Source organism: Lissotriton helveticus, chromosome 4_1 (assembly GCF_964261635.1).
Source record: "Lissotriton helveticus chromosome 4_1, aLisHel1.1, whole genome shotgun sequence".
Taxonomy (NCBI): Eukaryota; Metazoa; Chordata; class Amphibia; order Caudata; family Salamandridae; genus Lissotriton; species Lissotriton helveticus.
This window is the reverse complement of record NC_136063.1, coordinates 2062501621-2062517135: the sequence shown is the minus strand read 5'-3', so window position 1 is coordinate 2062517135 and position 15515 is coordinate 2062501621.

Below are 15515 nucleotides of genomic sequence, written 5' to 3'. Positions count from 1 at the left end.
CATTACTCATTGACCAATTGGCGTGCAAAGATCAGGCCACCACAAGGTTTTATTATTTACTGTGCTGAAAAATTGGGCTTCAGCTATTTGTCTTTTTGTATTTAGGAGAGATATATATGCAGCAGCGCAAAACAGGGCGTGTGATATGTGCAAAAGTTAAAATATCAACGAAGTAAAAATAAATGTAGCCCACCAAAATATATACTAATAGATGCACATCGACAACACTATTGCCACAGTGTAATGGTCAAATTCTATTTAAGTTCTACCATACAGTATAACGAACCTGAAAAGTTGCAATCTGCTGACAAATTCCAAAGGTCAGTACATTGTCATAGGAAGTTAAATAGAGAAACGAGTCCAGAATAATCCGTCTGCATATATTCTGTTAAACATCTGTGTTTATAATTTCTACGCAGGAAAAAACACACAGCATAAGACAATAAGTAGAGTGTAGGGATATTATAACTCGCAGAAGGCTCCATCTCTCACACTTAACCCTAGTAGTAAGTCAAACTGTACTTTCAGTTGATCTGCATAGGTACTATTTTCCTGTCAATATATCAAGGTGCCTGTAGCTAAATTATACAAACTCTAATAAGATGTATTTGTTTTCTCCAAATATAAAAGTCTTGCACATGAAGGTATAAAAAACGTTTAAACTCCCTAAAAAACTGTTGAAGTGATGTTAGGTTATGATTCTAATCCTCAACACCAACAATTGTACTATGGAATATCGAGCACAAAAATATTGTGGCATAGAAATACCAACTCAGAAAATATCGAATATCTCAATATTTCCTTAAAAAAAATATAGCAAGTAAAACATTACCAAAAGAAAAATAAAGAAATATGAATATCGGCACACCAATCTCCAAACTTACCCAATGGAAAAATATCAGCAAATAAAATATGAAGAACATTCTTATTGACATAATTGTATTCAATACATGTAAATGTTTATAAACATGAACGAAAAGTGAAAACAAGAATAAAAAATGTCATACACATTAATGTTTTATCAAAATGGTAACCCAGTAAACCTTTGCAGGTATGGGCAATGAAAATCTCAAAGTAAATGGTATCTACAAGGGATTTCGTTTGTATTAAAAATATTCTTTCGCTTTTAGAAGTTTAAAGTAAGTCAATAGAGAGCAAACTTCACAGTGTCCACTAGGACAACAACAATGAAAATGAATTTCAAGAGAGAGAAAAAGCACACGGTGAATCCTATTTAGTATCAAAAATTTATTTTATCTATTTTTCATCATCTTAATTTAGAAAAAGGGGGTACATAAAGGAAAAGGGAGGGAATATCAGCAAAAAAGAGTCGTGAACATATATACAAAATCAATCTGAAAATGTATGTCATCACCTACATCAGCTCCTATGTAATTAAAAAGCAACAATTAACTAAAAATAGAGAAAAATTGCTCAAGAACTATTTCTGGGGAGTTGATGGAACTGTCAACGTTTCGGTCTTTATGGCGTTAATCCCTTAGACCATCCTCAGGACAATGATTTATTTTGCAAGATAACACCCTGCACACACAGGAGGAATTTGTTTTTTTAACACACTTTACAGTACAGTACATTGGAGATAATACTGTACATTGTATACCTCACTATCATTAGTCTACACTTGACACTACATATTTTCAGTACAGGTTATAGTGTATGTGCCTTCTTATATTAGTACCTGGGGAAAAGAGACCATGCATCAGTGCATTTACGATAACATACCATCTAAATTTCCCTACCCTCCACCCCTCTTGGCTGGCTCTACCCCAGTTAAGACACTCAGCTACGCAGTCTACCCTAGCTTCCGCGTTGTGCCTATAGAGGCATGTGAAGAATATGGGATTTAGAGAACCATACTATGTATGTGTTGTGTTCTGGGGCCGGTAGTAATGGGGGAGTTGGAATCAGGTGATAATTCCCATACTATTTATCATTTATTCTAGGAACAGGCACAGGTTCTAGGGCTTTGAATGCTTCTATTAACAGGTCCCATTCCAGTGATATCAGAGTCTTACACAGGCCTCGGGCCTCCTCTCATCTGATGGCAGTGCTCTCCGCACTACCCCAGCACACCACCCCTCTATGCCAAATATAGACTGCTGGGGCCATCGCCAACTTCCACCGCATTGTAATAGCGCGTTTGGCAATATGTACCGCCAGGTCAATGAGGCGGGTTTGCACTTTCTATGATTTGGGGCGTTGGAGCAAGCCAAGCTCGCAACTATCACCTGTCTGCTCTGTAGGAGTACTAGTTGTGGTTCTTAAGCTCTGGACTACCCCCCACACCCCAGAATACTGTTAATATTGGGCATGTGTACAAAGAAGGTACGAAGTTCCTCTGAAGTCAAAGACAAGGAGAGGAGATACTGTAAGGTGTGAGTGGTCACCCGTGACCAAACACCTGACAAAGTGAAAGGGGGGAATTCTCCTTTTTGGAACTAGGGCTCTCACACACCTAGCAAGCTAGGTGTCATGCTTCATCATATCAGCCTGCCCCTCGTCAGGTCAGCGCTGCAATACCCGACGGGCTCCAAATCTGGGGTTCTTTAGCTGGGATCTTTTGTTCCTGCCGGTGGGTGCAGTGAGGGTGAGGGGCCTAGTGTGTGTAGATGTAGAAAAAAGTGAATTAAAACAGGTCAGTTAGTCCTAACATTCATTTATTCAGAAGGTAAACTGCCTGATTAAAAAGTAGAGAGTGGCAGTGCACTAGATGCAATGTGTCTAGTTGTATATGCCCTACTCTCAGTTGATCGACATATTTTGTGCCTCTAGTGTCAGGGGGATCTGGGCACTTCTTCAGGATCAAAGTGAACACTATCTAAACTACGCGGTCAAGTGAAATCCACGTACCACGTTGTCAGGTCAATGACCTGAAATACAAACAAAGATGAAAAAAGGTTAACCAAAGTGCCTCCAGTGCACTCACACCGTATCTCATCAACCTTAATTAAAAAAGATAGGGCATGTATGTAGGATACATAGGTAGTCATGCATTGTTATCACCACCAAGGGCATGTATGAAGGATACAATGTTAGTCATGCATTATTGTCTCCACCCCGTGCTAAAAAGATACTGGGTGGGTATTCTCATATTCAGGGTAGTGTGGGTATGGGAAGGCTCGTGAGAGGGCGTGGTAACCCCATCAGCAGTAGAGACAGATCAAAAACTCACATATACTGTTGTATAGTAATTACTTGCAACAGTTGCCGGCGATTAAAAATGGACACCGATGTGGGTCCTGCAAGTAAAACGCAACTAGGAAAAACAGAAGGACTAGCCACAGGTTAAGTTTTCTGCACGGGAAATAAACGTACCAGCCTGAGTGTAAAGAGCATGGAGATACAGTAAGGAAATCATGTCCAACACTGGGCGGTCAACCGTAGTCCCGAGTTAACAGTAAATACCAGGGCAGCACACATATGCAAGTGACTGAGTTGGGCATAGATGGAGTGTCAATGCCCACCAGCGTGTCATAGCAACAGTGGGTGAGCCGGTATACAAACAGAAAAAGCGGCGGCTGAAAACCGCACGGGGCAGCTGAATTCTAAACCTGCAACTCAATGTGCCATACAGAGAAGGCTTACCTCTGTGGTGGTCGAGTCAGGTTCCCATGTCGATAACCAGGGAACAAGCGTGTCATGCCTGTGACCTACCCTGCTGCCGGAACAGGATGGTGCCTGGTTGCTGAACTGTCATGTAGATAAGGCAGTAGCTTGCTCGACAGTGGGAGGAGTCGCATGAGGATGTGTAGTCTCGTGGGACTGCAATGACTGAGGGATTGTCAAAGGGAGGAAGTTGTGGAAATATTGGGCATGCCCATAGCATGTGTAAAATGCCGGCCTTTTCTAACCTACACTTGGGGCACTGGTGTTCTGTGTCCGGGAACTTACGCTGTAAGCAGTGTGGAGTAAGGTACGCCCTATGTGATATCATATACTGTATGAATTTGAACTTGGCATTGCAAGCCACCTTTTTGGGGTACTCCAACAGTGAAGCCCATTCCTTGTCAGTTAATTCTTTCCCAAGGTCCTCAGACCACATGTTATGTAGGTCAATGAGACAGATCCCAGCTTGTGTCCTATTGGCACGATATAGCCATTTCGTGAGGTGACATCCCTTTCCCATGAGATGAAGTGCCTGTGCTAATTTGTGTGTTTGGGGTTACTCTCTGGTTGGGGCCCAGTGCCTTTTAACATAGGCGAGGATTGCTGTATGTGTCATTTAGAAGTTGCTCGAAATCCCCATTTTCCCTAGTGAAGTTCTCATGGTCCATGAGATTACCGTTGTTGAAGAGTGCCCCCACTGTGGTAACCCCTCCTCAGCCCAACAGCGGGTTGTTTTGGTTGTAATTAGATCTGTGGGTGTAGGGATACCCAGTTATGGCACGTTTTTAGCATATGAGATATTCCAGCATGTGTATTGCACAACCCTGTGCCAATACAGAAGTGCTGTATGTAACAGTGTTGGTGCAGTTTGTGGGATTTCCGAGTGAGGCAATACCAGTACAAGTGTGTAGGACACCCCGGTTTATGTCACAAACTGTGTATCCCATCTCCTTAAATTCCGTCTTGCCAACCGGTATGACAGCCATTGTAATTGGCTTGCATAGCAATACTCGTGGAAATCAGGTGCCCCTAGTCCGCCCCTATCAACTCTCTAATTGCCATTTGGCTAGGCCCACCCTTCGACAGCCCTTCCATCAAATTAGATTGGAGAGTAATGTATCTAGTGTTTTAAATATCGGAGTAGGAATTACCACCGGTAGGTTTGTGAAAAAATACGGCAACCGTGGGAGGATTACCATTTTTGAGATAACCGCCTGGCCCATCACGGACAATGGCAATGAAGTCCAGAAAATCGTTTGGGATCCGAGTGCATGTTGCCTTCTATTAGAGGGAGAGCTGTTCAAATTGTAAAGTCCAGCAGATGATCGGTGCTAGCCAGGTTAATCCATCAAAGTGTATGAGTAGTAATTTGCAACAGCCTCCAAGAGGAAGTCATTGTAATAGTCAGAAAAAAGAGACGCCATCCGTTCAAGCAAACTGAAAGAACACACATGTTCCTCAATAAGTGGTGCCTTTAGCACCATCAGCGGACAACTTGCGCGATACTCGAAGTAACTTCGTTGTAGGAAATCCTTTGCCGCTGCACAGATATCCCACTGTGCCAAAACTTCAAGCGCAGCTGTGCAGGCCATAATCCGAACACCCGAACACTCTTGCTCAAGGGAGACTAACAGTCACATGCATCAAAGGATTTTGCGATCGCAAACGGTGCGAATAGCAAAAATCGGCTGTTTGCAATCGCAAAATCTGCGTTTGGAATGCATGAAGGGTGAAGGCCCTAGCAATTTGAGAATTCGCAAATATTTGCGAATTCTCAAATTGAGATTGCATTTAAGGAATCGCATTTTGCGATTCCTTAAATGCAATGCATGAAACTTAAAAAAATTGCGATTTTGCAATTAGGGGGAGCAAATTACCATGAGGTTGAACCTCATGGTAATTTTGAAAGTTTCATGTTGTGCGCACACATGCCCTTAGTTCATGTGTGTGCACAACATATGTGCACAGTTTGATTTCAGGGGTGCAACAGGGTGTCCTATGGACACCCCTGCACCCTTGAAATCGCATTCTCAATTTGCGATTCGCTAATTGCAAATCGCAAATTGAGAATGTCTTCCCATTCATCCCTATGGGCTTCTAGGCCCATAGGAATGAATGGGGAGGTATTTCTTAATTGCGACTCGCAATTTGCAAGTCACAATTAAGGAGTATTAAGAAATTGCAATTTTATTAGCGATTTCTTGATGCATTGCATTTTCCGATTCCTTAATTGCGATTCCTTATTTTTCGCAATTAAGGAATAGCAAAAAGCAATATTGATGCAGGTGCCTGTAAGGGACTCATCAGCAAATCAAAATCCGGGGGCAGGAGACACCGTATTGGAGAGGCAAAGGTCCAATGCCCATTCAAATGAACATTCCAAGCAGGTGAAGATAGGTTGCACGCAAGTGTAACATGTAAAACGAAAGGACAATCCGTAAGCCACACTGAGTATGGCTAGGGTCAGAGTACGATAGCATTCAAGTATACAGCTAAGAAGAATCTGCAGTCGGTCTTGGCTTTGTAGGGCCACAGGAAAAGCAGCCATTGCGTAGTAGGCAATTTAATGGCAGTACTCAAGCAGCTAAGCCAAGTAGTAGTCGCAACCCTCTGAAGACGCTGGAAAAAATAGGTTAAGTAAATGCCGGTATCACACCAAATATAGTTTGGAAAGAAGTTACAAGGCTAGAGCCCACCACTTTACAAAAATGGGCCAAACCGGTAATATGAGAGGCATTGAAAATGGTATAAATCAACGCACTGAAATGCAGTGGGAGGTCAGTAAGGGTTTGCACTTCTGTTCGGGTATTGGCCACATGAAGGGCAAATGTGTCGCGTGCAGATGTGAGAGAAACTTCTTTTTGGGATAACAATGCTCTAATTCTGCTCAACTTATCGAAGCCTGCCTCAAGGTCGAAATAGAAGGCCAGACAGAGTTATTGAGTCTCCCGTGTGGAGGCAGAAACAGCACAGTTTTACAGCAAACCACACGTTGCGTGACTGTCACAATGTAAGGGATGCCAGCAAGCATACCACACCATTCCTCATTATTCAAAAGCAGATAACTACCATTTGCAAGCAGAGTGAAAGTAGGTATAATAACTGATACTGGAATACCTTTCAGAATATATGCAAGATTCGGGGATGTAAGTTTACAGGCTACATGCAACTGGATATTTTTGCACACCAGAGAATGACCTATGGTCGAGTCGCATGATTCCCCAGTTAGGTAGACTTCTTTGTCATCCCGCAAACAACTGTAAGCGAATGGTAATGACCACACCTCATCAAGGAAAGCACTGCCTAAGAGTTCATAGCGGCCTAAGGGGTAATGCTTCATGCAGGAGCTACATTTAAATAAAGGAAATGGTAAGGTTATTACCCCATGGATGAGCCAGACAGCAACTCCAGTTTCGTCCACAGAAAAAGGCAAAGGTTCTAATTTTTTAATATGTAAAAGCATGTATGCAGCGTCTTTTTATGGACATAAATCACTGTTTGTTAAGTTAAAAGGTAAAAACAAAGATGACGCATTCAAATATTCCCAAAGAACTTTCCCCATCTTAAGAGTTTGTAATGTCCATGCAAACTGCATTACTGAATGCAATTGATTCTGTCCATGATACAAAACAGACACATCATCTTGTACAATATCAACAACAGATGAAACAATACTCTCCAATGTGTAAATGTGGGAAGAAAGTGTGTTAATACTATTATCAACAACAACAAGGACTTTTTCTAAATTAGCCTCAATTTGAGAGAGCTTCCAGCTTTCATTATAGGTTGCGTAAATAAATCATTTTGATCTAGCACCAGCAGGCCCCTTTATAAAATCTGTCAAATCAATGTCACCTGATAATAATGACAAATGTTGTTTTACTGACGACAATGTTGAGTGTTTTAACCAGTTTTGACATCATTTGCCGACAGAGTAGGTGGTGACCGAATGGGAGTTAGAAAAACGTGGATCAGGCCTATCCTGTGTATAGGTAGGGGCCTTGTCATGGAAGCGGAGTTGGCAAGCATCTGAGCTGGTCTGCCAAACCAACCTAGGGGATCTAAAGCAGAAATATTAAAAGTTACATTTTGAAACAAGGATTGCAAGTCGTCAATAGAATAATCAGTAAGGTCGGTCCAGTTCAGATACCTAGCCAGAGCAGCAATGGCAGGGTCATTCATTTGCTTTGAAGTAGCCAATCCAAAACACGAAGACTGATAGACCAAATCATTCGAAAATAAAATTTGAATCGGGATGAGGCACCAGCGATGTAAAGCTTCAGTGCTCTGCACCTGTCAGGATCTAGAACCCCACACAGATTTCAGATCTACTGTGGCCTTCCACAGATCATTGCCACCCACTGACAATTCATTAGTAAAGGATTGGGAATACACTAATTTGGTGTGGGTGAGCATCACTTTAGGAGTGGACGAAACGTTTAATTTAAAATAAAATTATTCCGGTTTGGATTTATCAAAATCTGTAAAATATGTACATTTTTTCAAAAACGTTTTTGAGCTAACTTCCAATGGAGTTGGGCAATTTTCCCACTGTGTGTAATTAAAAACATTTCTAAATGTATTAGCTTTATGCAGGTAATGATGGCCATAATGCTGGTAGCAAAACAAATCAGCATAATTTGCAGTATTCAAATACAAATCTTCAGCATCAAATGCAGCATAAAACTTCAAAGCTAAAAACAAAGATTGTATGGCATGTACATCTCAATCATCAGACCTTATATTGTGTTTCACTACATCACCCATGGAAATGCGAAGTACATTTGGTACGTTAATTATCTCTGTAAGGCCATGAATTTGGAACTCCACTGCATCCCAAACTATGCCCTCCGCAACTGGCCAGGCAGCTCCCTTTTCATGATGTGAGAAGGAGAATGCGGGGCCAAAGTTCCATCAACCAGTTTCACAGCGGAGCCTTCAGGTATGTAGTGACCATTTATGAGAAGGAAAAAGAATGCCATAAATCCAATTGACATAAATAGAAAAATGGCAAAGAGGATCATCCAGATGTATGTCCAAGGCAGAACCAAATAAGTCTTTTTAAACCAGGCCTCAAAAACAGAGAATTTGGTAGGGGTCAATGATAATGTAGCGTTCGAGTAAAAAGAGAAACGTGACTGGTCAAGGGTATCCGGTTGCAAATCAGGCAATGACTCGGTAGGGGGATAAGCATACTCTGTTTCTTCAGTGAGAGTGGAAGTAGGGAGGTTTAGTAAAGGGTAAATGACAGAGTCCATCTCTATTTCAGTGTCAGGCTGCGTGGCTTCAGAAGCGCCCAACACCGGATTCCTGGAAATCGCTGGATAAGCAGACGCTGGTGTAATAGTATTCAGGATTGGCCAGATGTTGTAACTTGACATGGTCCACGGAGACGTTTCGGTTGTCTTTTCGACCAGGAAGTGGTGGTAAAAGGACTGTACAAGTTCACTTCACGCCAAGCACTGGGACAGGTGCAGGATAAGAGGGGCCAAACTTTTTTTTTGTTCTCCACCTTCTCTCGGACCAGGTCTCTGACTTTGGGTAGCCAGCTGACTACCGGAATCTGCAGTGCTGCATCAGTGACTGAAGATAAGTGTTCCTTTGAAAGACTGTCTATGGTCTCTTGTAGTTTCTGTAATATAGCAGAATGATTATCTATGTCAAAGGATGCGGCAGCTGCCGCCATGTCTAGACCATCAAGGTCTGGTACAAACATTTTCATGCCAAAGAGCATTTCGTACAGGGTCCACCCACCCAGAGATCTTCGAGGGAGAAAATTTAGTGCACGTTGTACGCTATACAAATAGGCTAACCAGTTCCTGCCAGTACCTAAGACCCTAGCTGTCAAGGATTGCTTTAAGTCATGGTTCAATTGCTCCACAACTGAATTACTCTCAGGCCTGTATAGAGACAAAAATTTGACCTGCACTCCCAAAGACCTCATGGCCTCCTTGCAAGCCTTAGAGGCAAACGCTGGACCCTGCTCTGAATGGAAAGTGCCACATGCAAAAATTCACACTAAGGCACGCAAATCCCAGATGAAAGTTTGAGCGTCAGCACTGCATTGAAACCACACCCAAAGAAAATGTGTGCATGAATCAACTGCAACTAAGATAAATTTATAGGCAGTATCTGAAGAAAATGGAGCACAGTGATCCAAATAAACACATCCAAAGGTCTATTAGATATACACAGCGGTGTTTGTGGTGGACATGTTACCGTAGATGGCTTAATCTGATGGCAAATGTCACATGAAAGTACATAATTATGGGTTTGTTTATATAAACCTGGATTCAAGCAAGCAGGGCTGAAGACGGCTGTAATGCCAGAAACCGGTCCTCGGAAGCTTGTTTCCGGTCCAGGGAAGGCATGGCTTGGCAGTTCGGGCTGGACTGTTCCCATGAGGCACAGGGTCAGACTGATTTGCATATAGCCATGTCTGAACTGGGGTGGCAGAGTGGGCTAAAGAACGGTGATGGATTAAACCCAGTTATTTTGACTGGGTGTGAGTGTTTGATTGGTTCAGATGCTCCATCCATCACCACCCCATTTTGTACCGCTTTTGGCCGCCATAAGTGTGGCAGGGTATGCTCAGACGTGAGTCCCTTGCTCACTTTGCCACTGGATTCAAGCAAGCCGGGTTGAAGACGGCTGTAATGCCAGAAACCGGTCCACAGAAGCTTGTTTCTGGTCCTGGGAATGCATGGCTTGGCAGTTCGGGCTGGACTGTTCCCATGAGGCACAGGGTCAGACTGATTTGCATATAGCCATGTCTGAACTGGGGTGGCAGAGTGGGCTAAAGAACGGTGATGGATTAAACCCAGATCTTTTGACTGGGTGTGAGTGTTTGATTGGTTCAGATGCTCCGTCCATCACCACCCCCTTTTGTACCGCTTTTGGCCGCCATAAGTGTGGCAGGGTATGCTCAGACGTGAGTCCCTTGCTCACTTTGCCACTGGATTCAAGCAAGCCGGGCTGAAGACGGCTGTAATGCCAGAAACCGGTCCTCGGAAGCTTGTTTCCGGTCCAGGGAAGGCATGGCTTGGCAGTTCGGGCTGGACTGTTCCAATGAGGCACAGGGTCAGACTGATTTGCATATAGCCATGTCTGAACTGGGGTGGCAGAGTGGGCTAAAGAACGGTGATGGATTAAACCCAGATCTTTTGACTGGGTGTGAGTGTTTGATTGGTTCAGATGCTCCGTCCATCACCACCCCTTTTGTACCGCTTTTGGCCGCCATAAGTGTGGCATGGTATGCTCAGACGTGAGTCCCTTGCTCACTTTGCCACTGGATTCAAGCAAGCCGGGCTGAAGACGGCTGTAATGCCAGAAACCGGTCCTCGGAAGCTTGTTTCCAGTCCAGGGAAGGCATGGCTTGGTAGTTCGGGTTGGACTGTTCCCATGAGGCACAGGGTCAGACTGATTTCCATATAGCCATGTCTGAACTGGGGTGGCAGAGTGGGCTAAAGAACGGTGATGGATTAAACCCTGATCTTTTGACTGGGTGTGAGTGTTTGATTGGTTCAGATGCTCCGTCTATCACCACCCCCTTTTGTACCGCTTTTGCCCGCCATAAGTGTGGCAGGGTATGCTCAGACGTGAGTCCATTGCTCACTTTGCCACTGGATTCAAGCAAGCCGGGCTGAAGTCGGCTGTAATGCCAGAAACCGGTCCTCGGAAGCTTGTTTCCAGTCCAGGGAAGGCATGGCTTGGCAGTTCGGGCTGGACTGTTCCCATGAGGCACAGGGTCAGACTGATTTGCATATAGCCATGTCTGAACTGGGGTGGCAGAGTGGGCTAAAGAACGGTGATGGATTAAACCCAGATCATTTGACGGGGTGTGAGTGTTTGATTGGTTCAGATGCTCTGTCCATCACCACAACCCTTTTGTACCGCTTTTGGCCGCCATAAGTGTGGCAGTGTATGCTCAGACGTGAGTCCCTTGCTCACTTTGCCACTGGATTCAAGCAAGCCGGGCTGAAGACGGCTGTAATGCCAGAAACCGGTCCTCGGAAGCTTGTTTCCGGTCCAGGGAAAGCATGGCTTGGCAGTTCGGGCTGGACTGTTCCCATGAGGCACAGGATCAGACTGATTTGCATATAGCCATGTCTGAACTGGGGTGGCAGAGTGGGCTAAAGAACGGTGATGGATTAAACCCAGACCTTTTGACTGGGTGTGAGTGTTTGATTGGTTCAGATGCTCCGTCCATCACCACCCCCTTTTGTACCGCTTTTAGCCGCCATAAGTGTGGCAGGTTATGCTCAGACGTGAGTCCCTTGCTCACTTTGCCACTAGATTCAAGCAAGCCGGGCTGAAGACGGCTGTAATGCCAGAAACCGGTCCTTGGAAGCTTGTTTCCGGTCCAGGGAAGGCATGGCTTGGCAGATCGGGCTGGACTGTTCCCATGAGGCACAGGGTCAGACTGATTTGCATACAGCCATGTCTGAACTGGGGTGGCAGAGTGGGCTAAAGAACGGTGATGGATTAAACCCAGATCTTTTGACTGGGTGTGAGTGTTTGATTGGTTCAGATGCTCCGTCCATCACCACTCCCTTTTGTACCGCTTTTGGCCACCATAAGTGTGGCAGGGTATGCTCAGACGTGAGTCCCTTGCTCACTTTGCCACTGGATTCAAGCAAGCCAGGCTGAAGACGGCTGTACTGCCAGGAACCGGTCCTCGGAAGCTTGTTTCCGGTCCAGGGAAGGCATGGCTTGGTAGTTCGGGCTGTACTGTTCCCATGAGGCACAGGGTCAGACTGATTTGCATATAGCCATGTCTGAACTGGGGTGTCAGAGTGGGCTAAAGAACGGTGATGGATTAAACCCAATTCTTTTGACTGGGTGTGAGTGTTTGATTGGTTCAGATGCTCTGTCCATCACCATCCCCTTTTGTACCGCTATATAAACCATGCCACCAGTAACGCTGCTGTAGGATAGAAACAGTCGCAGACACTTTAGCATGGGCCGAAGTCAAGCCTTTGTGTGCGGCTGGTATCAGTGAAAGTCTGCGGTCCTCGTTGGGAATCCACCTGTCACCAACATCATTAATTCTCACATAAGGAACTTTATCGGGACTTAAGTGATAAGAGTATCTTGATGGGAAACCCTGCGGGTAATTGTCACCCTTCTCTGTAGCAGCAATTGCTGCAAGATGTCATTATCAATCTTATTAATTGATCTTGTAACCACTGTAACTGAATACGTGGCTACTGCTGATTTAGCTGCTCTATCAGCCAAACGTTTGCCAACCGCATGTACTCCTACGTGCTTGTGGCGAAGAGTATGAATTACATGTGTGAGAGGTAGACATTCTTTAAGATCCGCCACTCAAACCCAAAGCATCTTATGCTTAATTTCGCTGCCTTTAGAATCACGATAGCCATTTTGAGACCAAAAGAGTAAGTTGTCATTGAAAGACCGAACATAGTAGAATCACTTACAATAAGAGTAGTCACATTCGGATCTGCAACTCACGTTCGAGCACCAGGTCACGCAGCTCAGCTAATTGGGCGGTACAGTCTCCTAGTGCCTGAGTGTGTACAACACTGGACTTGAACAATCTGTTCACTATGGCACCTGCCACAATTGCGCATGCTGCTGAATATGAATGCTTTCACACTGTCGCCGGTTGCGCTGAACCGTTAAGATACAATGTTACTCATCCAACGGACGCATAGACAGAGGAGCAGGATGAACAAATTTATACTGTAAAAACTTCTGTGTTTGCAGGCAAGAGTCGAAGATGAAGTAGGGGTGGGTGGAATTTGCATAGACCCGCTACGCAAATCTCTGCGAAACTGTAAAAAATCTCCGCGAGCATGAAAAAGTTCAGCGAACACGTGGAATTACTTGTTCCGCTCCTTCGCAATGCTTTTTTCTGTTCGCGAACACTGTTTGCGTGCTCGGGGAGAAATATTTCGCGAACATGCATTTTGAAAGTGCAAACAAGCAAAAAATTCTGCGAAGTCACGGATCGTGGAATTTTGGGCAATTGCACGTTCTTCACGGAACGTAAAATTACCCGAATTCCTCAAATTCCGCAAGCGGAATGAAATTTACCGCCCAGGCCTAAGATAAAGGTGATATCCGAAGATGTCAACAAAGTAGCCCATTGCATCCAACGTGGATGCAAAGCTTTTGAGTTCGGTACACTTGCCTTCGTCACTGCTTCTAGAGCAGGATATGGTGTCACAACCAAAATGCGCTTCCCTGTGCCAGTGTATGTTCCTTCAGGATTGCCATCTAGACAGCTGTCAAAATCTTCTCAACAGTGGAAAACCGCAGTTCAGCCGAAGTGTACAAATGTGACTTGTAAGCAATAGGCACTGTGTCGCCTTCATTAAATGTCAAGTATGTGAAACACACTGCGCCTGGCACGATACGTATCACCAGGTTAGTGTGGTTATCACGTGTCAACAAGTATTTAGATTCAAGAAGATCAGACTGCAAAGATTGCAGGATAGCTGAATGTTCCGGAAGCCAGCAGGCTTTTGAAAAAGTCGGTTGTATCAAAGCATAAAATGGTTTAATACCCTGGGCATACTCGGGAATATATGTTTGTCCAAAGTTTAAAAATCCCAGACAAGACTTGTTTTTTCAGGGTTGTAGGAGGTCGCAAATGAGCGCATTTCTCCAAAAAGTGAGGCGCCAAGCCTCTACCTTCATTATTGAGCTCGTAGTCCAAGAACAACACTGTGTACTCTGCAATGTGCGATTTCACAAAGTTAAACATATAGCCATAGTCCCCAAACAAAAATATGATGCTGTCCACTCGACAAAGATGCGTCCATAATTCTGCGTGCATGAGATAAATATCATTAACATACGAGTAGGCATCAGGGTCTATGCCATCTAACAAAGAGACCACGCGGGCGGCGAATACACCTGGGCTGTTCTTATAGCCCATGGCCAAAGACCGGAATTGTTTCTCTTTTCCGCCGGCGGTAAAAACAGTCCAATGACTGCTTTCAGGTGACAGGTTGTGACTGAAAAAGCTGTTGGAAATATCAAGGGTAGTTTTATATTTTTTAAGAACAATACTGTCCACTAGAGATGAACTATGGGTATTCTGAACCGCACAGGTGTGACAATGAGAAATCAAATGTCGGTAATCCAAAACTAAGCAGTACAACCCATTGGGTTTGGTTTAGGTAAACAGAGGGTTATTCATCTGTGACACACAAGTCTCAATAACTCCTAAATACTCTAATTGATCTAGAATCTCAGAAACTGGAGCTTTTGCCACCCACCGGATGGGATACTGGGGTTATGGCTGTGGCACAGACTGTAATGGTATCTCATGAGGGGGAGAATCTTTATCCCAGCCCAGCTGAGTACAGTACAGTGCTGGTGCAAGCACCAAAGCCCACTCTTCTGCAAAAGCCTTTGCATGCTCCTTGGAGACGTTATGTGAAAAACTCAGGAGTATTAATTCCTCCCCCTCGGAGCAGCAAGGACAAAAGGCGGGGGTCAATCTGCATCTGCCAACAAAATGTCACAAGAAGAAGTCAGATTTTCCAAAAAATCCCTATAATTACCCGCTGTATGTCACCTTCAATCATAAGGACTATGTCATATAATCTGTGAAGGGGAGCCTCTCGTGTGTCAGCTGTTTCAACTGTGATGAACGTTTCAGTTGCTATCGCCTACAGAAATGGACACAGTGCTTGCCGCACTATGGTAACCTCTGCTGCGCTGTATAGCAGCGATAGTGCCCAGGTTGGGTCCCTGAGCCGTGTCCTCACCCTCTGTGGCATATCTCAATGTTAAAGCAGCAACTTTCTTTTTCTGAAACTGTGGGCGCTGACGAGGAAAATCGTCCTGTTTCCCTTTTATATCAATCTGACGAGGTTGCTCACGTCCTTGCAGGGCACCTCGACCTCTTCCGC